At 43.6% G+C, this 25,613-nt stretch overlaps 1 protein-coding gene and 1 long non-coding RNA gene across 5 annotated transcripts in view; one reads left to right on the top strand and one right to left on the bottom strand.

Moving 5' to 3' along the window:
• Window positions 1-25,544, bottom strand: LOC135203859 (uncharacterized). Its single transcript, XR_010312055.1, has 3 exons — window positions 25,413-25,544; window positions 11,307-11,426; window positions 1-1,607 (listed from the first exon to the last, which is right to left on the bottom strand). It is a non-coding gene; the product is annotated as an uncharacterized LOC135203859 (long non-coding RNA).
• The window catches only part of LOC135204195 (uncharacterized), a 150,042-nt gene that overhangs the window by 54,948 nt on the left and 69,481 nt on the right, over window positions 1-25,613 (top strand). The gene's annotated exons all lie outside the window — the stretch shown is intronic.

Here is a 25,613-nt window from a genome sequence, read left to right as displayed (position 1 = left end):
TGTGGGAGGATCTGAGAATCAAGGGCTATAGTTTTTACTTTATCAGAAAATAATCATTGATATTTTAAAAATACCATACTTTTATTACTAATCTTTTTATTTCAAGCTTTATCTCTTTACAGATGTATGTTGTCATTAATCAAAACAAGAGAGACCTAAATTGTTTAATACAAGAATATCTTCTTAAAATATTAAGGTATGCTCTGGTAAGAGAGAACTCATAAACAGCCTTTACCTTTACTTTCTGCTACACGGGTTGGAAGATGGCCATCACAAATAAAACAATGCATTTTATATATTTAAGGATATTCTAAAGATTTCACATGTTTCACAATCAAAAACAAGTATCAAGAGCAAACACAACATTTCTGGGATAGCAACTTATTTTCTCATTCTCATGTAAGAACACTGTAACCATTACCAAGGAAATACCATTCATAAAAAAAGCAACTCAACTCTTCATTCACTTCACAAGAGGTTTCTGTCAATACATCATCTGAAAAGCTCCTGACGATCAGAATTACTCTAAACGGGATTTATTTTTATGATGAAAAGGCTTCTAAATTCTGAAATAAGGTACTTTCCACATACATAAGTATGCAGAAAAAGTACTTGTCTAGTCCAATTGCCATTACTTTACAAGAAAAACGTTCTATCCCCAGTGCAACTTATCAGGAAATATTCAAGGTAGTCAACATCCTATCACAACTCAGAAATACAAATTTTAACACTGTTCAAATATATTCAAAAGTGTAGTTAAACTGACATGCTTTTACGTACTAACTTCAATAAGCACAGATTATGCAAACCCCATAAATCTAGTGTAACTCTAACATTAAATCTTTGATCTGTCAAACATGAAAACTAAACTTAGCAAATATGCTTAGATTTAAATTTCAAGGGCATTTTACTTGACTAAAACCATACAGAACAAAGAACAAAAGCCTTAGCCTGATACAGTATGACTTATACTCACTAAGTTAGCAGTGATCAAAATCTTAGGAAATGGATGACTATCATGGTACTGTGAAGATTGCAGAAATCGTAAATATTTAATGACCATGGTGATATTTTACTAAGTACCCATATGAAGAAAGTCAAGGGAAGACAAAAGAAAGCACTATGTATACGTAATATTACAGTATTTTAACAATAAAAGCCTATGGTATAAAAAAAGAAAACTACATATAAATTTAAAGAAGAAAATCTTAACTTCAATGAAAAAGTGCATAACTGATGGCAAAAGCAAACCCATTCTTACAAAAATCATGAACTATGAAACTACTATGATTAACCTTTTACATATTACAGAAGCAAAGTCAATTACTATTCTCCAGTAGGTACTATGAAAAAATCTGTATATATTATGTACAATGCCTACAAAACATATACTTATAGTTACCATATTCTTTTTAGTTACATTATCATTGAGATCAGGCAGTTCTGGAGGATCTAACGACCATTTTTTTCTTAAACCCGAATAGCAGTATTTTGATGCCCCGCGCTGGCCCAGCCTACGTGGCCTTACTCCAGGGAACACTTGTTTCATCACTTTACCAAAATCAGCAGTACTTAGGGCCTTGATGTTATTCATATTGCAGTAGTGCCTGTCAAAAATTACATAAATGTTAAAACATTCCAGTAAGAAAATACACAGAAGCAACCATTCAACTTATCAGACTTCTATCCTCATAACATCACCATGACAGGTTTTTGCTTGGCAATCTTTTAGTTTTCTGTAAAAGAAAACTATTGTGATGGCTTGTCTATCTGTCTGCCCTTAGATCTTAAAAATTACCGAGGCTAAAGGGCTGCAAATTGCTATGTTGATCATCCACCCCCCCAAAATCATCAAACATAATAAATTGGAGCCCTCTAGCCTGTGGTATTTTATTTTATTTTAAGCTTAAAAGTTAGCCATAATCATACATCTGGTAATGCTAAGGGACAGGCCACTGCTGAGCTATGGCTAAAAGCTTCATTTGTCACCGGCACAAAGTATTATACACTGTACAGGAAACTCAACTGCGCTGAAGAAACTATGGCATATTTTTAACTTTTTTTTTTTTATGTGATACATTTAGTGTATATGTATCTCAAACTGAATGATAAATGTACAGTGCTACAGTCAAGCTTTGGCTAATCAAAATTACAAATAGCTGCCAAGATATCCTGAATGTTAAAATTCAGGTTAGGTCATATATCAGAAGGCCAGACTAGTTAGTACTTAGGTATTTCAAAATTCGAGATTCCTGTTTTATCAAGAATTATGAATTTTATAATTAATTTCATTGTTTACTTCCTTCTTCTTTAGATTATATAAAACAACAAATGATGAGTTTCAACCAGAGTAAATCTCAGAAAAAGACAAAATACAAAGTACAGTACCATGTTTTTTAAGTTAAATATGTGTAAGTAATTCTGACTACTAAATATATACCAACCTATAAAAACAATCCATGACCACGAAAAACCTAGCGATGAAAAAAAAAAAAAAAAAAAAAAAAAAAAAAAAAAAAAAAAACTAAATGACCTGTCTTTGTATGATGATAACCCTACGAGAGAGAGAGGAGAGAGAGAGACGAGAGAGAGAGAGAGAGAGAGAGAGAGAGACGAGAGAGAGAGAGAAGAGAGAGAGAGGAGAGAGAGGACAGAGGAGACAGAATTCATTTTATAGCTAGATCTACAAAGTGAAAAGTATTTCAAATTTAAATCTTTACAACTGCTGCAAAGGCAGCAGGCTTCAAACATGGTATAAACCATCTATAATATTCAACTGTAACTACAAGGACACAAAAGAATCATACTTGACTTAAGTTATCCATGACGATTATTTTTCAGAAATGAAGATACATATCATGAAATAACAATATTGTAAAATCAAAAGGAAAACATGGTTCGTTACAATACATTGGGCAAGACTCAATTAAATGGATATTAGAAGTTTAAATAACTAACTGAAGTTATTAATTTGGCATATCGTGAGTTATTTATAATGCCTACTTGCAAATGCTAATATAAAACCAGCACAAACCTCACAATGGGCTCCTTTAGGATCACCCCAAAGATTGCAGATAAAGAATTTACATTTTTTGGCAGGTGACTGACAACTCAAAAAACAATAATGAATTCTTCCCCAGACTAGATTAAGAGTCTTAAACAGAAGAGCAAGGCCACTAGCAACCATCAACCTAGGGTGGAAACCTGTTTACCTAATGGTGCCAAAAACCTGAATGCTTACTTCGTTAAGCTTATGGTGGTTCTAATTCCTCACCCCATCATATGAGAGCTCAGTTAGGATATTTTTATATAAAGAGTTTAAGCTAAAAATTCAGATGTAACTCACATGATTTTTTCTTTCTGTATCATGAAATAAAAACAATTGCTTTTGAGTTCCTTTCTAATGAACTTTCATTTTTCCAAGTTGTTATTTCAGTTAACAGTGTATGTACTATTATGTAACATGGAGCACTATGAATTATTGGCATTTACAATCAAATTCTGATGTGAGAAAAGAAAAGAAGATAAGAACACACCATTTCACCACTTAAATCTTTAACAAATATTAATACAAAAAGTAATCAAGAAATGTCAAAATAGGAAAAAAAATTAAAAACTGAAATAGAATTTGACTGCAAATATAGTGTTTTGTCACCATAGAATATAAATAGTACTCAAATTTGAAGTGAATACATCACCTTGCAAGCAAAGTGTCAATTTACTACCATTCACAGTTACCCAAAACAAGAACTATATCTTTTCAATAACAGCATAGAGCAAAAATATATAAAAATGGTCACAGTATCATATAGGTATCAAGACATAAAAGCCTGGTACTATTAGAAACCAATAAATATCTAAAAATTTATACCATCAAAACTAAAAATATATTCAAGTATGCTACAAGTAATGGGACTAAATAATCTGGTGAAACAACTACAAATAAACATGCAGAAATTTCAACAGCATATAGGAGCCATACTTCAACCATGAGAGATGGCAAACAAAGCCTATTAGTGGTAAAACATTCAACAACTGTTTGGTCATAAATGATTGATATAATAAATGACATGTTACAGATACTGACTTTTGAAGATGGCTAACATTACTGGATGATAATATTTAAAGCAAAGCAAAAATAACAGAGTGGAGCAAAAAAGAGAAATAATGGTTATGTAATAAATTCTAAGGTGCTTCACTGTAAATATGAAAAAGAGAGAATGACAAATGGACATACATAACAAGACTAAGGATAATAGTACATCTTATTCAAGAGGTTAAGAAAAATAACAGGCAGGAAAAAATGATATTGTTATGATACAATAAAGTTTGTTCATACTTACCTGGCAGATATATATATAGCTGTATTCTCCGAAGTCCGACAGAATTTCAAAAAAACTCCCGGCACACGCAGTGGGTCGGCCAGGTGGTAGTACCCATTCCCGCCGCTGGGGAGGCGGGCGTAAGGAACCATTCCCATTTTCTGTCAGATTTTTCTAGTGCCACTGTCTCCTGAGGGGAGGTGGGTGGCACTTTGATTATATATATCTGCCAGGTAAGTATGAACAAACTTTATTGTATCATAACAATATCATTTTGTTCATGAATCTTACCTGCCAGATATATATATAGCTGAATCCCACCTTTGGAGGAAGGGGAGACAGATTCGATTTTGGGAAACAATTTCATATATATGATTGATATTTTGGTTCCTTAACTGTTAGCATAGCTGACTTCGTAAGTACCGTCACCCAAGTCTGCATCTGCTTTACTAGAGACTCCAGCTAGGTAGTGACCTGTGAAGCTGTTGAGTTCTAGAGGATCTGTCAACGGGCGTGACCACAATGCAACTAGATCCTATATTATAGACCTCCAATTTCGGTACTGCATTCCTAGAGGTGCCAGCAAGGACGTGACCTGTGTAGCTGGTGCGCTCTAATGAACTGTCACGGGAGCGTGACCACAATGTGACAGATCATATAGGTGTTGTTTAGACACCGAATGCTGTTAATGCTTCACTGGAGGTGCCAGCAAGGACGTGACCTATGTAGCTGGTGCGCTCCAGATGATTTGTCAATGGGGGCCGTGACCACACTGTGACAAAAACATTTTACCCTACTATGAGGGCGAAGCAAAAACATTACCACCTGACCTAGCCTATCTGGTTAAACTTCGTAAAACCAAGGCTAATGGAGGGAAGGCCGCCTAAGGCGGCCTACCCAAGACCACAAAAAACTAAACACCTACATAAACATAATAAAAATAAAAAAATAAAAAGAAATAAAATTAAAAAGTCCAAACTAACATATTATTTTCTAAAATATAGGAAGAGTGCTACTCTCTGTCCCCAATATATTGTCTGCTGCGACATATGGGCCCAAAGAGTAGCAGTTCTCGTTATGTAATCCTCACCTCCCGAAGGTAGTGAGAGGCAAACACTGAATTACTACGCCAAAATGTGGCATTCAAGATGTCATTGAGTGCCATGTTCTTTTGGAAGGCTACCGACGTAGAAATAGCCCTCAGTCCATGCGCATTCACCTTCAACACTTTCATATCACTGTCTTGACAGGATGAATGCACTTCCTTGATGGTGCCCCTCAAGAAAAAAGCCAAAGCATTCTTTGACACTGGTAACCTTGGCTTCCTGACACACCACAAGTTATCAGAAGGACCTCTTATAAACCTTGGTTCCTATCTTTTCAGACGGAGGGTTGACCGTTCCTAGCTAGTTGCTTAGGAGTCTGCTTCGTCTCAAGAGCCTCAGCGAGGATGTGACCTATGGGTAAGAGTTCTTGTGGGTTTGCCGATGGGGTCTTATCCACTTACTCGGCGAAAGCCTAACTGGCATTTGTCAATGGTGCTAATCCACTCATATGACCATATACCTATGCTATTAGCATAATTAAGGAGCACAACACCGATCCCGATCACCTGATCCTAACACGAGGGTTAGCGCTTAATTTTAAAAAGAGTTAAACTAAAATTAACTCACTAGTTAAGGATCAGTGTCGGCTCCCTATCCCAGCAACGTATCCGCAAGACACGAACAACCAAGAGAAAAGGATCTCTTGTAGGTTGAATTGACATCCTTCGTGTAACGGGAGGTCAACACAGAATTGCATCTCCCGTAAGTGACAGCTCATATGTCCTTTATGACATATTGTTATGGAACCAAGAAGAATTCATAAAAGCTCGCACTTCATGCATTAGGTTCAAACGGACTGGACATGAGGAACTTCAGAACTACATCCAAGTTCCAAGACGGCAACTTGGGTTGTGAACCTTCATCGTTTCGAAAGATCTCAAGAGATCGTGAAGGTCTCTGTTGTCCGCCAAGTCCAGGCCTCTGTGCCTAAAGACAACTAAAGCACACTCTTATAACCCTTGATTGTAGAGATTGCAAGTTTTAGATCCCTTCTCAGAAAAGGAAGTCAGCAATCTGGCTCACAGGTCGTGGTGGAGGAAAATGCCGTTCTTCTTGCACCAACTCCTGAAGACTATATCCACTTCGATTGTACACTGCGTTGGAAAACGCTCTTCTTGCACTGGCGATAGCTTTCGCCATTGAACGTATCGAAGCCTCTCGCTCTGGCCAACTTTTGGATAGTCTGAATGCAGTCAGACTCAGAGCGAAGAGGCTTCTGTGGTATCCTCGAAGTGGGGCTGTCTGAGTAGATCTGTCCTTACTGGAAGCGTCCTCGGGAAGTCTACTGCAAAGGCCATGACCTCTGTGAACCACTCTCTCGCAGGCCAGAACGGGGCGAACAAAGTCATTCTCGTCCCTTCCGACACCGCAAACTTTCTCATGACTTCCCCCTAAGAATCTTGAACGGGGAAGGCGTACAGGTCCATCCCCGTCCAGTCCCAGAGAAGTGTTTCCTAATATCGTCACTGCAGCTGGGTCGAGTACTGGTGGGGAGGTCAAGTACCAGTGGAAGCCTCTTCGTTCTGGACGTCGCAAAGATATCCACGAGCGGACGTCCCCATAACCCCACAGCTCTTGGCATACCTCCAAAGCAGAGTCTACTCGGTTGGCAGAAGTTGACCTCGTCTGCTGAGGAGATCTGCCCAGACATTCTCTACTCATGCTACAAACTTCGTAAGGATCATGACGTCCAGTGCCCTTTGCCCACAGCAAGATCTCCTTTGCCAGAGCAAAAAGGGACTGAGACTGTGTTCCTCCCTACTTCTTCAAGTACGCCAGAGTTGTGGTGTTGTCTGAGTTGACTTGGACTATTCGACGAGAGACTTTTTCTTGGAAAAACTGGAGAGCTAAAAAGATGGCTGCCATTTCCTTTAGGTTTATGTGCCAGGACACCTGTTCCCCTCTCCAGGTGCCTTGGCCACTTCTTTCCCCCTAATGATGCTTCCCATCCCGTGGGGGACGCGCGGAGAAAACAACACTAGGTCGGGGCTCTGAAGCTTGAGAGACACGCCCTCCGACAGCTACACTGATCTAGCCAACATTTCAAGTGATGTTTTAACCTCTCCTGAAATTTCCAAAGATCATGTGTAGATTCTTGTTTTCTTTCCAATTGTACTTGAGAAAAAATGTAACGGTCTGAGGTGCAGTCTCGCCCCAAGGAAACAAACTTCTCCAGCGAGGAAATGGTCCCCAGTTGGACTCATCCATTCCCTCACCGAGCACGAATCTTTGTTTCCTTAGGAAGGCTAACACTTTGTCTAAGCCTTGCTGCTGACTCCCTGGACGGAAAAGCTCGAAAAGCCACTGAATCCATCTGAATCCCCAGATACACGATGGATTGGGTTGGGATCAGATGTGACTTTTCGAAATTCACCAGTAGTTCCAGGGACTTCACCAACGATTAAGTTGTTTGAAAATCCTTCAGACACCGCGTTTGAGTGGAGGCATGATGAGCCAGTCGTCCTTCGAAGATAACAATTGCGAAGGAGGAGACTGAGGGGCCGCAGGCTGAAACTATTCTTCAAAAGAGGCTCAAAGCCATCGAACCAAGACCTCTTCTTCTTCTCAACTGACACACGTTCTGGGAAGATGGTAACCGTGCTCTCTAGACAACCTCTGGAGAGCTGCATGAAAACTAGAGAGCAAGGCAACTGGCGAAAGAGCGGAACGAGAGAAGAGAAGGGACTGCCTGTACTCTTGATTGGCAGCCTATCATCCTTCCTCTCGCGATGTGGCTTTGCCTTTCTCACTGCAATCAACAAAGCAAGTTGTTGTTGCAAAGACACAATCATCCTTTTCGATGGAGAACATTCCTTCTCAGGCAAAAGGCTGATCCTTTGAGAAGACGATGGGCGAGGGGAAGCCCTCCTCCTTCTCACATGGAACCGCCAAGGATATATCTTAGCGAGCGACCGAAGCGCTCAAAAGGCATACTCAGTCGGAAGACGTCTCCTCTTCCGGTGAAGATCGCAACACAGTAGAAAAGAGAGAGGACGTGAAGCGTCCCCCTCCCTGAGACCCTACATCATACATCTTAGCTCTCTTTTACTGCGGAAAGTCTCCAATTGCCCAGGAGACGACTGTAAAGCAGAAGGAGCTAACGGACGAGAAGCCGTTCCCCTCCGAGGAACCAAAGACGACGGCCGCCTGTGCGACCTATATCGTCTTCATTCTCCTCAGAGGGCGGGGAGCGAGACCCTCCGAGAGTTCCAACTCCTGCGCGAGGACGTCTCTGAAGACATAAAGTAATCTTTCAAGATTCAAATTCTATGAGATTATGAGCCATGACATCACCTATAGACGAATCTTGACTATGAGAGATGTTCAGAATCATTTCTAGATCATCTATGCTATTCCAGTTTTTCTGCAGGAAAAACTGGAGAGGTGTGAATTTCAGTCTATTCAGGGAACAAACTTCTCCAGCGAGGAAATGGTCCCCTGCAATTCATTCATTCCCTCACCGAGCATGTTTCCTTCCCTAATAAGGCTGCGTTTCACTTAAACAGGAGTAATTTGAAGACACTGTAGAAGATTGTTCATTTGTTTCTCCTAACAGTCTCCTTCCTGAGATCCATTACTATTCTCTGATTCTCGGCGAATGTCTGAAGAAGCATTACGTTTTGTGCCGTCCCTCCAAGCGTCCTGCCGAGCGTCGCGCTCGGCGCTGTCGTATTTGGCAGCGGAAGGAGTCCCCTTCATAATCGAGCAAGGGACGTCTCGGCGGAGCTAATTGACTGCATCTCTTGCACATCATTCTTGTTTCGAGGGAAATCATGTGTGTTATGCCGCTGTAGACTCGGACAGAATTCTGTTACCATGCGGTAAACAGAACCGAAAAAGGTCTAATACATATATATATACATACATACATTTACACATATATAACTATACATATATATATATATATATATATACATATATATACATATATATATATATATATATATATATATATATATATATATATATATATATATATATATATATATATATATATATATATATATATATACATATACACATACATATATATACACATACTACATACACAATATAATTTTTTTTTTTTTTTTTGTTTTTTTTTTTTTTTTTTTTTATGAAAAAATTCTCGCAAAGTGAAGATGTTCAGCCATGTATGCTAGAATTCCCTTCAACCCGAGGCTAAGGCCGTGATTGTAGGTAGAAAATACGGTTAGTCCGTCAATCCCGCAGGAGAGAGAGAGACGTAACCTACTGCGCATAGCAGACAATCAGATGGAACTGAGCACTGGCATTACGCATTAGTGACAGCAGACTCTGAGAGTTTCGTGCGTTCTCGCACTGCTCTGCCTGAGTTGCCACCTACACCATTCTACGAATGAATAGGTTTACTATCATTATAGAGCAGAAACCAAAATCCATCAAACTAGTATATTTAGCGAAACTGAATTTGCTAAATATAAAAGGCTAACTTGGTATTGTCATAACAATACCTTAAATGTTTAAAAATAGGGAAACCGGCAACCCCCTGAATAGTTGCAGGGAGAACCGATTAAATGTAATAAGAATAATCGTACTCTCGGTTGTCCTCCGTAGGAGTTAACTATGGTATGAGTATATAACTTGAACCATACAACAGTTTGATAGTAATATGACGTAAGGGCAAAAATAATATTACTATGATACAACATCGCTTGTTCACCTTTACCCGGCAGATATATATATACATATATCTTGACTGTAAGTTTTATGAACAAACGTAGAGTATTTTAGACACTTGGACAGCTACCTCCCTACTACATTCTGCCTCACCGAGGTAGGGAGAGCCATCACGCGGTAGTGTTTTGTCAAGGAGAAATTATACGCTTACGCGATAGAATGAACACTCATGGCATTATCACTATTCTTCACTACACTACTATAACTTTCCAATGCAAACATGATTCCAGGCTACGCAGAGATTTAAGAATCACAGATAGGGTATTACCCTCCAAAGACACTATTGTAGGGCCCGAAGGCATCACAGGTCTTTGGAGGGATAAATTCTACTGGACGGGTAACTTGTGTTACACGTCCCTGGAGGAAGACCTCCTTACACTATCACGTTCTAGTTTACGTACCTATGATTCATAAGCCTTCCACGCAGAATCAGACATATTTTCACACTCGATGCAGCGCTCATCAAACATACAAACATGTTTCCTACAATTCGCGCACACTGTATGAGGGTCTACCGAAGTTTTCGGTAGCCTAACCTTGCATTCTTTCCACAACATACTCTGGCCTAGTCGAACTAGATCCAGACATCGTAAGTTTAAGGAAAAATCAAGCCAAAATAAAAACAATCCACAATTAGCGTATGCCTAACCACCGATCCTAATCAAATAACCAAAAATCAATCGGGATACTCAAGTGACCAAAAGAGTTCCAAAATCCATGACGGAGGTGCAGAAAACACTTGTTGTCTGCACCGGCGACAGAAAATATCTGACAGAAAATGGGAATGGTTCCTTACGCCCGCCTCCCAGCGGCGGGAATGGTACTACCACCTGGCGACCACTGCGTGTGCCGGGAGTTTTGAAATTCTGTCGGACTTCGGAGAATACAGCTTATATATATATCTGGCAGGTAAGATTCATGAACAAATCATATTTTCCAAAAATTAAACAAATACATTTGTTTAGCTTCTAAGAATGGAATCGCAAGAACCTAGATACAATATGTGCCTCAGAAACAAGACACATACCTATCTCAAAGCAATATGAAACTCTAAATTGCCAACAGTGTCATTAGACACTGAGCATGCAGGACACTTGTATTTATTTCAATCACTCCAGAGTATTCATTTCATCTCATATGATTAAAGTAAAAAATCTAAGCAGTACTGTTCTGTACTTACATATATTCATTGTAAACCTCCCTTTTGGGTAAAGAAACTTCGCTGTTCATTTCCAGATGTGTACGAATCCATGTTATGGTTAGCTGAATCTCACACCGACTTCCAAGAGGATTTAGGGGTCTGAAAGAAATAGAACATTTTCAACAATAAATTGAGGTTTCAGTCTTTGTGTCTGAATATTGGTTCCAAAATACTTGAGATTTATAAATTTCTTCTTAAACACTGTCTAGGCTTCAGTGGTTCATAGAAAACAGCCACTTTTGGGACCTACAACCAACTTCAAATGAAACTACCTTCCACATGAAATTACTATCCTATACTTAAGAAAATCTGGGTCATGAAACCACGTTTGTAAATTCTACCCTAAATCCTATTAAACAGAATGAAGTCACCATGAATTTTATCAAACAGGCTAGACCCATATTGAATAAAATTCATAGTCAATCATCCTTAACCAAAAATAATTCAAGAGTCCTATGCTTAATTGAAAAACTATGAGTACTGGATGGAAGAATAGGGCCCAAAGTGCCTTCCAGCAAACAACTTGAGTGCTTCAAAAGGAAGGTAGGTTACATACAGGATGTAATTGGTTCATTACATATTTGGGCTCATATGCACATTTATGAGCTACAATGGATATTCACTCCCTCCCACTGACGTACTGTACTTATAACCCCAAAATGAAAACAAACAAGAAAACTCCCTACAATACACTCTTGACCTCTTCAAACCAAATGATGAACATGGTTCATTACTAGAAGTGAACTTCTATATAGGAAAACACTATGAAAATAATTTCTAATATTGTCACAACAAATATGAATGTATACACTGGCCAAAACCTTTATACATTGAACCATAATTCCAACCAGCCTTAAATACAGGTCACAATCTTAAATTAGTATCATCAATTAGCTATTATAAAGATTTTTACTGGTAGTGTTTAAGCCATTTTAATCAAGTACAGTGTACATACTTCAGTTTGCAAACAGGAAATCTGCCTATTTTTAGAAGGAATACATTTACATTTCAAGTAAACTACTGCATACACTATTGCCAGTATTCTTTGTTCCACAAGATATAAATTTCAACACCTTTATAAACAGAAAAATCAGCTCATACTTTAACTTCATATAAAGTACAGTACTATTAGTCAAGAAACCAAAATATTATTAAACAAAAGTCTTCCAGCTGAAGAAGACATAGATGCCTCTTAATACTACTAGTGATCATGAGACTCAGGAAAAAAAAAAAAAAAAAAAAAAAAAAAAAAAAAAAGGGGGGGGGCAGCATTCTTGACTATTCAGAAGGGATGATGGATGAATGTACCAGGGGTTTATCATCTTTACATAATACAGAGAGAATGTACACCTCAACCTACCTTAGGGGCCAATAAAGAGGTAGCAACAGCTATACGATAAAAAGTGAAAACTTTTGCATTTAGCACTACAATTTACAAATGAAAATAAATATTTTAAGGTGTTATTTTTTCCATTTCCTGTTTACTTTTTTCTTTTTTTGTACAGTTGGACACGCCCATTTGAGGTCGCAAACTTCCTAACACTTAATATTTCGGGGATTAAAATTACCACATTCTGGAGCATGCTCCAAGACCAATCCTTTACATTTGAGTACCACAATGACAAAGATTGATTGATTGTGTATTATATCTGGCATCACGACATCTGGGTAATTAACACGGAAATAAATTAAATAGAAAAAAATTACATTTTTGATAAATCTCATAAAAATATCTATAAATATATTATATAAAAATTTTGTTCATATATATAAGTTCTTACATGGACAATCTATGTATAATTTAAATTTGGTTGAGGAGGCCTGCCTCCCTCATATAGATATATAACTGCTCTATATTACAATCCTTTCCAAGAATTGTAGCTAGGATAAAATTACCTACTCTGTCACGCCCCCAAGACAGGAACCTATGTCTCAAATTCCCGAATCTGGGACATTCAATCAGCAAATGTTTCACAGTCAAGGGCACAGTACAGTTCTCGCAAAACGGAGGATTTTCACGAGACATCAAGAACCCATGTGTGAATCTTGTATGTTCAATCCTCAATCTGCACAACATCGTTTCTTGTCTCCTTGGCAAATTCCGATATGACCAAGGAGACACTGATGACGTGATACTGCACATTTTTTGATTAGTCAAAATATCCTCCCACTGGGACTGCAAACATTTTTTAACTCTCTGACCTACTAGAGGATACAAATCCCGATATGGTAGTAGGCATCTTGTGGGTTCTGGGGAGCTGACCGCAGACTTTGCAAGTTGGCCAGCTTTCTCATTCCCAGCCACCCCAACATGGGAAGGAACCCAACAGAACTTTATTTCTTTCCCTCTTCTTTTTAGTAAAAGCAGCCATTCCAATATATCTAAAATCAGAGGGTTTAAAGGGTTAAAAGATTCCAGCGACTGAAGAACACTTCTTGAGTCACAATATATATAATAACATTATTTTCATTCCGAATTAAAACTTCCTTTAGCTTTAAAATTCATATAATTCTGCTGTAAAAATCGATGCAACAGATGATAACCTGCCGCTTTTCTCTACATCAGGGAAGGCTACACCAAAGCAGACGCCAGCATCTGACTTTGAGCCATCCGTGAAAACTGCAGTGGAGTCATCTTGTTGCAAAGAGTGTTCTAAAAATATTGACCGCATGGCCTCACTGGACAATTCTGTCTTGGTAAAATTAAAATATCTACAAAATTTTATCTCTGGAAAGTTCCAGGGGGGAATAACTGAATATTTTGCTGGTAAAATCTCGATTCTTGGCATATTTAATTCACGGACAATAAAATTTACTCTAAAAGCGAATGGATGAGGTTGCTTGGGGCGACTTTCATAAAACTGCCAATGCCTTTCCTTTCTCATACAAATGTTGGTTAAAGACTTGGGTAGCCTCTGGAATCTATACCAGCTCCGAACCAGCAGTCGCTTATAATGAAGATCCAGTGGCACCTCATCAGCATCTACAAGCATGCTCTCGGTGGGAGATGATTTAAATGCTCCAGTACACAACCGTATTCCTCCATGATGAATTGAGTTGAGCATTTTAAGGCTATTTGGCTTCGCAGAAGTGTACACCTCACACCCATAACTTAATTTTGAAAAGACCAAGGCTTTATATAATCTCAACATCTGAGTTTGGTCTGCACCCCACGAAGTGTGAGACAGACTTTCAGCAAATTCATTGCTTTCAAGCATTTTGCCCTAATATATTTCAGATGTGGAATCCAGGTCAGCTTGCTATCAAAAATCAAGCCAAGAAACCTTGTTTCACCAACACATGAAATTCTCTGCCTATGAATGAACAGATCTGGATCAGGTTGGATTCCCCTTATAAGACAAAAGTGCATAGTTACCGTTTTACTGACAAAAAATCTAAAACCATTAACCTCAGCCCACTTTACTATATTATCAATGCAGAGCTGAAGACGGCGTTCAGCCACTGCCATCCTTGATGCTGCAAAGGGAATCGATAGGTCATCAACAAAAAGGGTATATGTTATATCTGGGGGAATTATTTTAGAAACCCCATTGATTACCAAGGCGAACAAGGTTACACTTAAAACACTTCCTTGTGGTACTACTTCTTCTTGATTGAACACATCTGACAATGTTGCTCCAACCTGAACCTGGTATAGCCTATTTTTTAAAAAAAGCCTTAATAAAGAGGGGCAAATGCCTCTTAGGTTACATTCTTAAAGGACCCTCAAAATGCCATATCTCCATGCTGTATCATAAGCCTTCTCTAGATCAAAGAAAAGAGTGATGTGATGCTGCTTGTTGGCAAAAGCTTCACATATTGAAGATTCCATTCGTACCAATACATCAGTTGTGGAGTGCATACTCCGAAAACCACATTGAGCAGGCGAGAGGTATTTACCTCTTTCCAAGTACCACATCAATTGTGTGTTCATCATTTTTTCCATGATCTTACACAAACAAGATGTCAATGCAATAGGACTATAATTTTCTGTCTTGAATGGATCTTTTCCAGGTTTCACAAATGGCAGTAATTTTAACTTCTCCCAAAGCTTGGGGAAGATATGTACTCGGTAAATTCTGTTAATTAGGCTTAATAGGAAAGTCTGGTATTTCAGGGGTATCTTAATCATTGAATGTGTTATATCATCCAGTCCAGGAGCTGATTCATTACATTTATTCAAGGCTGATTCAAATTCTCTAATAGTAAAAGAAGTATTGTATTGCTCATGTCTTAAGGTATTAAAATCAATTTCGACCTGTTCCATTATCTGTCTTTGAGTTGAATAGGGTCTATCATAATTTTTCTTCACAACATTAGCAAAATAATTAGCAAACTCATTTGCCACTAACTGGGGGTCGCTACCTCGCAACCATTCATCTTAATAACCGGAGGTTGACAAGGAGTGAACTTGCTGCTAGTTTTCTAACTCTCTTCCAACCTAAAGTCACCTAGAGTCAGAGGAGTTTTCGAATTTAGTGAAGATATGAAAATCGTCCAAGATTCTTACGTGCTCTTTTTACTTCCATGCGAACATGAGCTCTTGCTTTTTGAAATTCTACACGGTAATACTCACATTTTCGTCTGCGGTATCTGGTGAAAGCAGAACTCATAGTTCTGTGAGTTTCCTGGCATTTACGAGTCCACCAGGGAACTGGCCGGCAGATAAATATGCCCGAAATCCTAGGTATAGATTGAGGAACCAGCCAAGAACATTATTGTATTCAAAAAGTCAAGAGCATCATCTACACAGGGATAGTCATCAGCAGTTCATCTATTGAGCTGTGATCCTGGAATACTGCCCAATCAGCTTTACCAATGTTCCATTTAGATAGCCTTGGAGATGGAGGGCTTGATGCTACACTCACCACTATTGGGAAATGGTCACTGGTAAATCTATCATTTACAGTTCTCCAATTAAAGTCAATAAGGCAATCATCACTACATATAGATAAATCAATAGCTGATAACTGCCTGTTTGAACATGAAAATGTGTAGACGCCCCAGAGTTGAATCCCCATATTTTCATCCTCTATGATGGAACCCAAGCATCTTCCTCTCTAATTGGTGACGATGTCACCCCAAAGAGGGTTTCTGCTATTCATATCTCCCAAAATAACAAAACGAAGTGGTAACTGTTGGATAAGAGATTTAAATTCATTGATGGGGAAGGCTTCATTAGGTGGTAGATAAAGAGAGCATATTGTATATTTTCTTTGCAAATGGATCTGCACACCTATCACTTGCAATGCTAATTGGATACTAATAGGATTTGTGTGCAGTGTCATTTCGAACATACAAAGCGACACCGCCATGGTTTCCAATATTCAAATTATAGGTGGAGTGATAGGATGTATACTCTCGTGGGCTGGGCACATGTTATTACAATCATTGTCTCCTGCAGAGCTATACAAACAGGAGACACTTCTGATATGAGCAGCCTTAATTCTTCCAATTTAGCTCTTAATCCCTGACAGTTCCACTGTAGAAAATTAATGAATTTACTTTCCTTTAGAGGCTGTTAAATTAGAGCCTCTTTTAAGAGCTTTCAGCTTACTGACTTGCTCCTTATTTCTGGAAGGAGACCGATTATTTATGGCCTCTTCCTTTTCAGAGGGTTATCGGTCTCAGGAACACCAGACAAGTTGATGCTGCCTGAGAGGGGTGTGAAGGTTGGACATTGGTGCATCCTCCAAAGGATCAGAAGCACCATTTAAAGCTGGTACAGCCTCCAGTGAGGTGGAAGGGCCAGGTACACCTGGCACAGCCTCCAGAGAGGCAGGAGTACCAGAAATCACTGGTTCTGCTTCCATAGAAGCAGAAGTGCCAGAAACCATTGGCACTGCCTCCAAAGAGGCAGGAGTGCCAGAATCAACTGGCACTGCCTCTACGTCAGGAATCACTGGTGCCGCCTTCGAAGAGGCATGAGCGCCAGGAATCACTGGCGCAACCTCCGAAGAGGCATGAGCGCCAGCAATCACTGGTGCCACCTCCAAAGAGGCACGAGTATAGGTCGTATCTGGTTTTTTAATTACATTATCTTTGGAGACATTGATATTTCTTCTTCGGTTGGCAGCAACACTGGAAAAGGATATTCCTGGTCTAATGTACTGACTCAACACACTCTTTTGCCTCTAAATGTGATACGTTCGGTTACCCTTAATGTTTGAATTTCTTTTTCCATGATGTCTACATCACAATCAAGTGAAGATGATGGATGATTGTCTCCACAATGCATACATCTGGCCTCCTTATTACATATGCCATGCTCTGGTTCACCTCATTTAACACAAGTAGCAGGCTTGCCTTGTAGTTTCTGTCTACAGGACCCTAACATATGTCCGAATTCTTGACAATAAAAACATCTCATCGGTCTTGGGATATAACAATTTGTCGGAAATTGTATTTTTCCTAACTATACAAACCTGAGGTCCTTTACAATAGGAAGGTACTTAGTGGCAGCTGAACCGGTCATAAGCCTTTTGAACAAGGGGTTCGGTAGTTAACTACTAGTCCGGCAGTTAGCGGTACACTGGACTGCAAGGAGAGGAGCCACTTTGCTTGAGGCCCAGGAAACGCAGATTGAGGGGTGGCATGAGGTAGGACTATATGTAAAGGACCTCAGGTTTGTATAGTTAGGAAAAATACAATTTCCGACAAATTGTTATTTGTTCCGATACGGTATACAAACCATCGGTCCTTTACAATAGGAAGACTCACTTATTGGTGGGTGGAATCCGAGTCTTATGAACAGACTGGTGTTCGTCCCACCTTGGATACCCTCCCTGGTCGTAAGAGCAAAGGGAGGGATCCTAGCCTCTGCCCAGCTGATCGGGGTGTGAACCGCAGGATCAGTGGTCAGACTTCTGGACCAAATTTATAAGAGGGAGGCAAGCGTACCTCTTATAAATAGCAAAAAGCAGGAACTAGTTCCTACTTCAAGAGCCAAGGTGAAGTTATGGGTTTATCTCTTGTTGGCTTCCACTCCCCCCCTTGTTGGGGAGTGGTGGATAAACACTTCTATCCCTACTGAAAGGGATAGAATGGGGCTCGGTTGTGTCGCTTACCTGCATCGGCCTCCTGTTAAGCGTAGTGAGACACCCGGCCCTCTGCCCACAGGTAGAGGGAAGAATGAAGGAGGAAGAGAAGCCAGTCACACTCTCTTTCACTCGTCCATGCATACAGTCACACAAGGATGCTGTTCTGTCCGGGTGCTGGGTAGACTACACTTGTTGAGCAGCCACCATGGGTCCGAAGGAAAAGGTGTCCAAGTGAAGGTGATCTGGTTGGCCCAAACCCCTGCCTTCAGTACCTGTGCCAGGGAGAAGTTCTTGCGAAACGCAAGAGTTGGACCAATACCTCTGACTTCGTGGGGTCTCGAACGAAGGGTACGAGTGTCGTCACTTCACTGTCAGCTGTCTCGTAAGCCCTCCTGATCACCTCATGCAGCCAGAAAGAAAGAGTGTTCTTGGAAACCTCATTCTTGGTAACCACAGTGCTAACGAAGAGGCGTCGACACTCAGGCCTGAGGTGCCAAGTTCTCTTCAGATAGTGCCGTAGCGCCCTCACAGGACAAAGCAGCATCTCATCCGCATCATTATCGGTGAAATCTTTCAGGGAGGGAATCGTGAAAGACTCGAACCGGTTGTCAGGAACTGAAGGATTCTGAGTCTTCGCTACGAAGTTCGGGACGAAATCGAGTGTCACAGATCCCCATCCCCTGGAATGCTTAACGTTGAAGGAAAGACCATGAAGTTTGCCTATTCTCTTCGACGATGCCAGGACCAGCAAGAAGAGGGTCTTGAGGGTCAGATCCCTGTCTGACGACTCTCGGAGTGGCTCGAAGGGTCTGCGAGTCAAACTCCTAAGGACGAGAGTCACATCCCACCCTGGGGGCCTGAGTTCCTTGGGTGGGCAAGACCTCTTGAAGCTCTTCATCAGGAGGGAGATCTCGAAAGAAGAGGAGATATCCACACCTCGCAATTCAAGGACTAAGGCCAGGGAGGCTCTGTAGCCCTTAATTGCGGAGACGGAGAGGAGCTTCTCTCGGCGAAGAAAGACGAGGAAATCCGCTACCTGCTGAAGAGAGGCTCTGAGAGGAGAGAGATCCCGTCCACGACACCAACCACAGAAGATGGACCACTTCCCCTGGTAGACAGTCGCAGAGGACTAAGGTATCCAGCCATCTCTGTCAGTGCGCTGCGAGAAAAGCCTCTCGCTCGCAAGAGATGGTGGATAGAAGCCAGCCGTGAAGACACAGGGACTCGACGGGTCGGTGGTACCGTTCCATGTGTGGCTGGCACAGAAGGTTGCAGGGGGGAATCTCTCTCGGCTCTCCGCCAAGCAGAGCCAGCAGGTCCGGATACCAAGCAGCTTGAGGTCGTTTGGGCGCCACCAGGATCATCCGAAGGTTCGCAGTGATCAGCGCCCTGCTGATCACTTTGTGAATCAGACAGAACGGGGGGAAGGCGTAGACAAAGAGGTTGTCCCACGGATGCTGAAGGGCGTCCTCTGCGGCTGCCCATGGGTCCGGCACTATCGAGTAGAAAACCTGGAGTTTTCTGTTGTGCCGGGGCTCCAGGACGTTAATGTGAAGGTGCTTGTCGTGATGGTCCCACACACCTGCAGTCAGCAACTCCTCCAGGTGTGCGCCCATCCCTCAGTCGATGTGTCCGAGAAGAGAAGCTTCTCCGGGGGAGGGGGAGGGGGAGTGTGAAGAGGCACTCCTCTTACGAGGTTCCCGTTGTCCAGCCACCAGGCTAGGTCCTGCCTCACCTCCTCCGTGAGGGACACGGGGAAGAAGGGAGGGTCCCTTGCCTATGACCAACACTCCTTTAGTCTCCACTGAAGAGACCGCAGGTGAAGACGCCCGTGAGGGACTAGCTTCTCGAGAAACGACAGGTGGCCGATCACGACTTGCCACTGCTGAGCCGGTTGCTCCTGTCGAGACAGGAACCGTCTTACTGCCTCCCTGAATCCGCTGATCCGCGAATCTGCGGGGAAGACTCGCCCTGCTGCCGTGTCGATCAGCATGCCCAGGTACTTCATCCTCTGCTTGGGTTCGAGCTCTGACTTTTCGTGATTCACCACAATTCCCATTTCGCCACAGAATTCGAGGAGTCGATCTCTGTCCTGCAGCAACTGCGAGTGGGAGCTCGCCAGGACTAACCAATTGTCGAGATACCTCAAGAGACATATCCCTACCGAGTGGGCCCAAGCAGACACCAGCGTGAACACTCGCGTGAACACCTGTGGGGTGGTTGAGAGACCGAAATAAAGTGCCCTGAACTGGTACACCGTCCCGTTGAGGATGAAGCGGGGGTACTTCCTGGAGGATTGATGGACGGGTATCTGGAAATACGCGTCCTTCAAATTTACAGAAAGCACGAAGTCGTTCTCCCTGATGGAATCGAGCACCGACCGTTTCCATCGTGAACCGAGTCTGGCGAACGATTCAGTTCAAGGGAGAGAGATCTATCATCGGGCGCCAGCCCCCTGTAGACTTCTCCACAAGGAAGAGGGGCTGTAGAAAGCCCGGTGACTGATCCTGAACGATCTCCACAGCTTGTTTGCTCAGCATGGCTTCTACTTCATGCCCAAAGCATTACGTCCTTGGTTGAGCCAGGAACGTAGGTTTGGAGATGGACCAGGTTGGAGGTGAGGGGTGGCCGAGACTCGAAGGGTAGTAAATATCCCTCCCTAAGGACGTTTACTATCCAGGTCTCTGCTCCATTACACTGCCATGTTGCCCAATGGCTCGCCAGGCACCCCCCCACTTCCGGCAGCAGGTGAGGGGAAACGCCGTCCCTAGCGTTTCCCACCTCTCTTCGACTTCTTCTTACCTGCCCCCCCTCTCGAGAAGGAGGGCTGGTGACGGTCGCACCTAGAAGTTGAAGGCAGAGTCTTTCCTTTGGGCTTCGACGATACGATCGTCTTGGCCGCAGAGGAAGCGCTAACCAAACTATTAGGTTTGGCCGCAGTAACTTGAGGCTGCCCAGACACCTTCAAGACTGCCTGGTGTACTAAACGGTCACTGTCGTCAGTGCGCCGTCTTTCCACCGCAGCGTCCATCATCTCTACCGGGAAGAGAGGAGGAGGAGCTCCGCAACCGGTCCCTTGCGAAGACCCAGAGCCACCTCGCGCCCAGCCACCCTGGTCACTCGGGTGAGAACAGCGTCTCTACGCCAGAGAACCAGGTTGGCCCACAAATTGGCTGTCTGGTGGGCCTGGTAGGCGATAGCCCTACCCTCAAACTTGCACAGTCTCACGAAAGCCGGGTCTCCTTCAGGAGTGATATTCCCTAAAGAGGCCGCGGTTTTCGACACTGTGAGGGACCACAGGTCGAGCCATGAGACTGCTTGGAAGGCTGCCATTGCGGTAGACTCCAAGGCAAGTGCCTCCTGCTGCGAGAACCAGAGGTTCTCCGACAGGAAAGCTGCGGCAAAGACACCGCCGGAGCAGGCTAGCTCCGGGTTAACCTGTTTGGGCGGCAGAGGGTCCTCCGAAGGCACATAAAAGCGCCTCTGTCGTGGTAGAGGTAGAGGAAGGAGCTTAGCGGACCTACTGGACTGAAGCGAAACCCTCCTGTCTGGAGACGAGAGCGTCCACCTGGCCCAGCACGCTGTCAGCCAAAGCTGATCACGGCAGACCCATCGTCGTCCTGGGTTCCTTCTTAGGTCCCCAGAACGCCTCCAAGCCCAATGTGGGTTCGGTAGGTGGGAGCAGCGATCCTTCTCCGAGGTCGTTGTGCTGACGGATCAGCGCAATCACCTCCGCGAACGACCTCTGGATCTCGGGAGTGACTGCATCCTGTGAAGACGGACCGTCAAGCCCTTCCAACGAGAATGCCTCCCGAGAGCCTCCTCCTTCCACAGGAGGAACCACGACAGACCCCTCCTGGTCTCCTCCTACCACTTGCGCGTACGACCTGGTTGGTCCGAGGACTGTGCCAGGTTCATAGGGCGTCGTGGCGGGATCACGAGGAGCGCGCCTTCGTGATTGCTCCTGATCACTTCACTCTTCCCGGTAATGCCTGAGGAAGTTGAAGGGATCGGAGAGGAAGGCAAGGCCTGACGCTCCCCCGCGCCCACCGGCTCTGCGGTGTGCTGAGGGGGGCTGAAGGTGATCGTCAACCCATGGTGGCAACTGGTCTGCAGGCCTGGTTGAACGGCTCTCCCATGGAGAACAGCTGGACCGAGGACAGCGGCGACGGTCCCGAGCGTCAGAAGAACTGCTGCTGGTTCCCCTCTCTGCCCGGTCCACTGTCGCGGTGGGAGCGAGGCCTATCCTCACGGCACATCACGCCGCCTGGACCAGCTGGGGCTGGTTCAGGCGACTGAGGGGACCGCTTCCTTGCCTCAGCCCGCAAGCGGTCTGGGACCGACTCGTCAGCCCTGGGTAACAGCACGTCGCCACGAGAGCGATCGCTGGTCTGGTCACGTGCCTGGATCCTGGCGCCGAGAGAACTCGGATGCCTGGGTCTTGGCTGTCCGGTCATCCGCAGGTGAGCGAACACTCGGTGACTCTTGCGAACGAGAGGCCGAGACGGTACCTGGGGTCGAGGCAGAACCTCTGGCGCCAGGTGAGGAAGTGCCGGTGCTAGCCGACACTCCTCCGGTCCCCGTCTTCTTCCTCGTGGAAGAGGAGACGGGGCCCGTTCCCGAGGGAACAGGAGGACCGACGGAAGTCCCAACCGTCCCACCGGAGCGAGACGGACCCTTAGAAATCTTGGCACGAGACTTCTTAGGAGGAGCAGCCTTCTTCTTCTTCGGCTTGGGGCCTTAGGAGTTGAATGGGGAAGCAGCGGCAGGCGACAACAACGAAGAAGACGATGAAGACGAAGACGACACCTTCCTCCTCTTCCTCTTCCTCTTCGTCAGCTTCCTCAGCACCACCATCAGGTCTTCCATCCAGGATGGTGCCGGGGCAGTTGCCGAAGCAACAGAGCCCAACTGCACCTGGGGTGGGAGCAGCAACACCACAAGCAGGAATGATGGTGGCAGGAACTGGTACCAAGGCTGGAGCGGCAACGAAATCAGAAACAGGAGGCGGGGCAGGAACTGGCAGCGTCCTCTGCAGCAGGAGGGTAGTCTAGCGGTGAGCTCTTGGGGACACCGGGAATGTCTGGGGGCTGCAGCAGGAGCGGAGAAGAAACCAGGGAAGGCGGCATAGCAACGGGCAAGGAAACCTCCAGCAGCGGAGCCTGCACAGCGGCTGTCGGGGCCACTGTGGCTACGTGCTGCGTATACACCGGGTGAGGCGGCGCAGCGTAGCCTGGCGTGGATACCATCGTGGTGGTAGGCCCGTGCGTGACCAGCGTAGCCTCTCTACCAGATGACTAAGCAGCCCCTGGACCGTCGGTGTCCCTTGCAGCCCCAGCGAATACCAGGCCCTGCGAGATCGTCGCCTGTGGTCAGCACATCTGAGGGAGGGAAAGTCGGGTAGATCAGTGGGGGGTGCCCCTCAACCCGGGGTGGGATAGTTCCCAGCCCGAATGAACGGTAGGACCCCAAGTACAACTGGATGTCAGGGTATCTTGCCCCCTCCTCTATGCTCAAATGATCGAGGGAGAGGGAGCAAGAAACCTCCCCCGAAGGGGAAGGAGCCATACAAGGGAGCTAAGCCGGAGGGAGAAAGGAGGAAGACAAATCAGTGACCAAGGGCATAGCCGGGGGAGTCCTCTGACGACTCCTTAGCCGGCTTCCGCAGCTTATTTCCTCTCCCCATAGCGCTCCGACTCACCTCCGACCAAAAGACACACATATCACAAGTCTCGGCACGAGAGCATTCACGCCCTCGACACAGAGCACAAAAATCACAAGGATCTACCTCCACGGAAGAGCGGAAAGCCCCACACTTACGGCCCCCAATACCCGGCATAGTCTACGGTTGATGGTGGGGGGGGCAGGGGCGGTGGGGGGGGGGGGGGGCATTCTCCGGCTCTTGGTTAGTAATTTCCATTATAAAATGAAAAGTAAAACAGACACGCACTTACTTTTGTACTTGCAATACATACAAGTAACAGAAAAAGTGAGAAACCCTTCACGCAGTGAAGAAAACAAAGCATATGACAGCAGCGGGCAGAGAGAGACGAAGAGCTGCACGTCCATCCACGAGTGCAGCCGAAAGCAAAGTGGCTCCTCGCCTCGCAGTCGAGCATACCGCTAACTGCTGGACAAGTAGTTAACTACCGAACCCCTTGTTCAAAAGGCTTACGACCAGTTCAGCTGCCGCTAAGTACCTTCCTATTGTAAGGACCGATGGTTTGTATACCGTATCGGAACAAATATTGTTTAACCTTGAAACGTAACCAGGCTGCTTTCACTATACTAGGCAATCGGGTGGAATTGAATGTAACAATTAAATTGGGATGTGGGACTAGGACTCCATTTATCTTCTTCATTCTTTCAATTCTTATTACACCTTGATCCCTTAATTCCTCTATGAGTCTTTCCTCAGAGTATGTCACAAGCTGGGATAGTTTTTAGCCTGTCACTTTCCTTTGCTGGGAAAGATTCCACTGTTGGCTTTCCTCGGCCCTCAGAAGAAATCTTAGGCTCTCGGCCACAACACTTGACAATATCTTTATATACATTAAAAATCTCACAATCAGAGTCTTCCAAATTAAAAGTCAAATATTTATCATACGAGTTTTCAAACATTCCGGGTCCTATTTCAGACACTATATTTTTACTACATTTCCCTTTACTCAGTACTGGAGCATACGGTTTCAGTGTAATTACACTGGAAGGTTTCATTGATTTTTCCAGAGGAAGGTTGCCAGTGGAGGTTCCTTGACAAAGCTTAACAGAAAAATATAATTATTTTACTAAAGTTTACAGGAATCCCTTTATTACCAAAATATGAGCACTTCCTACTTGACTATAACTGTCCCCCCAAAAAACCATGACGAGTAAAACAGACCCTGTTTTAACTAATTTAAATCAATTTAAATGGCAAAGATCTCCATACACAGTATTTACCATAAGTAAATGTTTTAAAGTTTAAAAAGTTGTACATTGAACAGGCATTCCACTTACACAAAAATGACATGAAAAAGAAATCGTCAAAGCTGGGAAAACTTACTGTTTAAGTGGATCAGAATCAGGAGGACGGCCAACGGGCAACTTGAGGTAGAGCAGGAATTTTTCAATGTCCGACAGCTGGCCAACTTGCTGAAGCAAACCCTCTACCAAACACTTGCTGGCAACACTGAAAAGACCAAAAGTAAAATGTTAGAATATGGAAACATCAGATACAGGAGGCACTAAAAATTACATGTCAAAA

The sequence above is a fragment of the Macrobrachium nipponense genome, chromosome 44, assembly GCF_015104395.2.
Source record: "Macrobrachium nipponense isolate FS-2020 chromosome 44, ASM1510439v2, whole genome shotgun sequence".
NCBI classification, from domain to species: domain Eukaryota; kingdom Metazoa; phylum Arthropoda; class Malacostraca; order Decapoda; family Palaemonidae; genus Macrobrachium; species Macrobrachium nipponense.
This window is presented reverse-complemented; position numbering and strand designations above follow the sequence as displayed.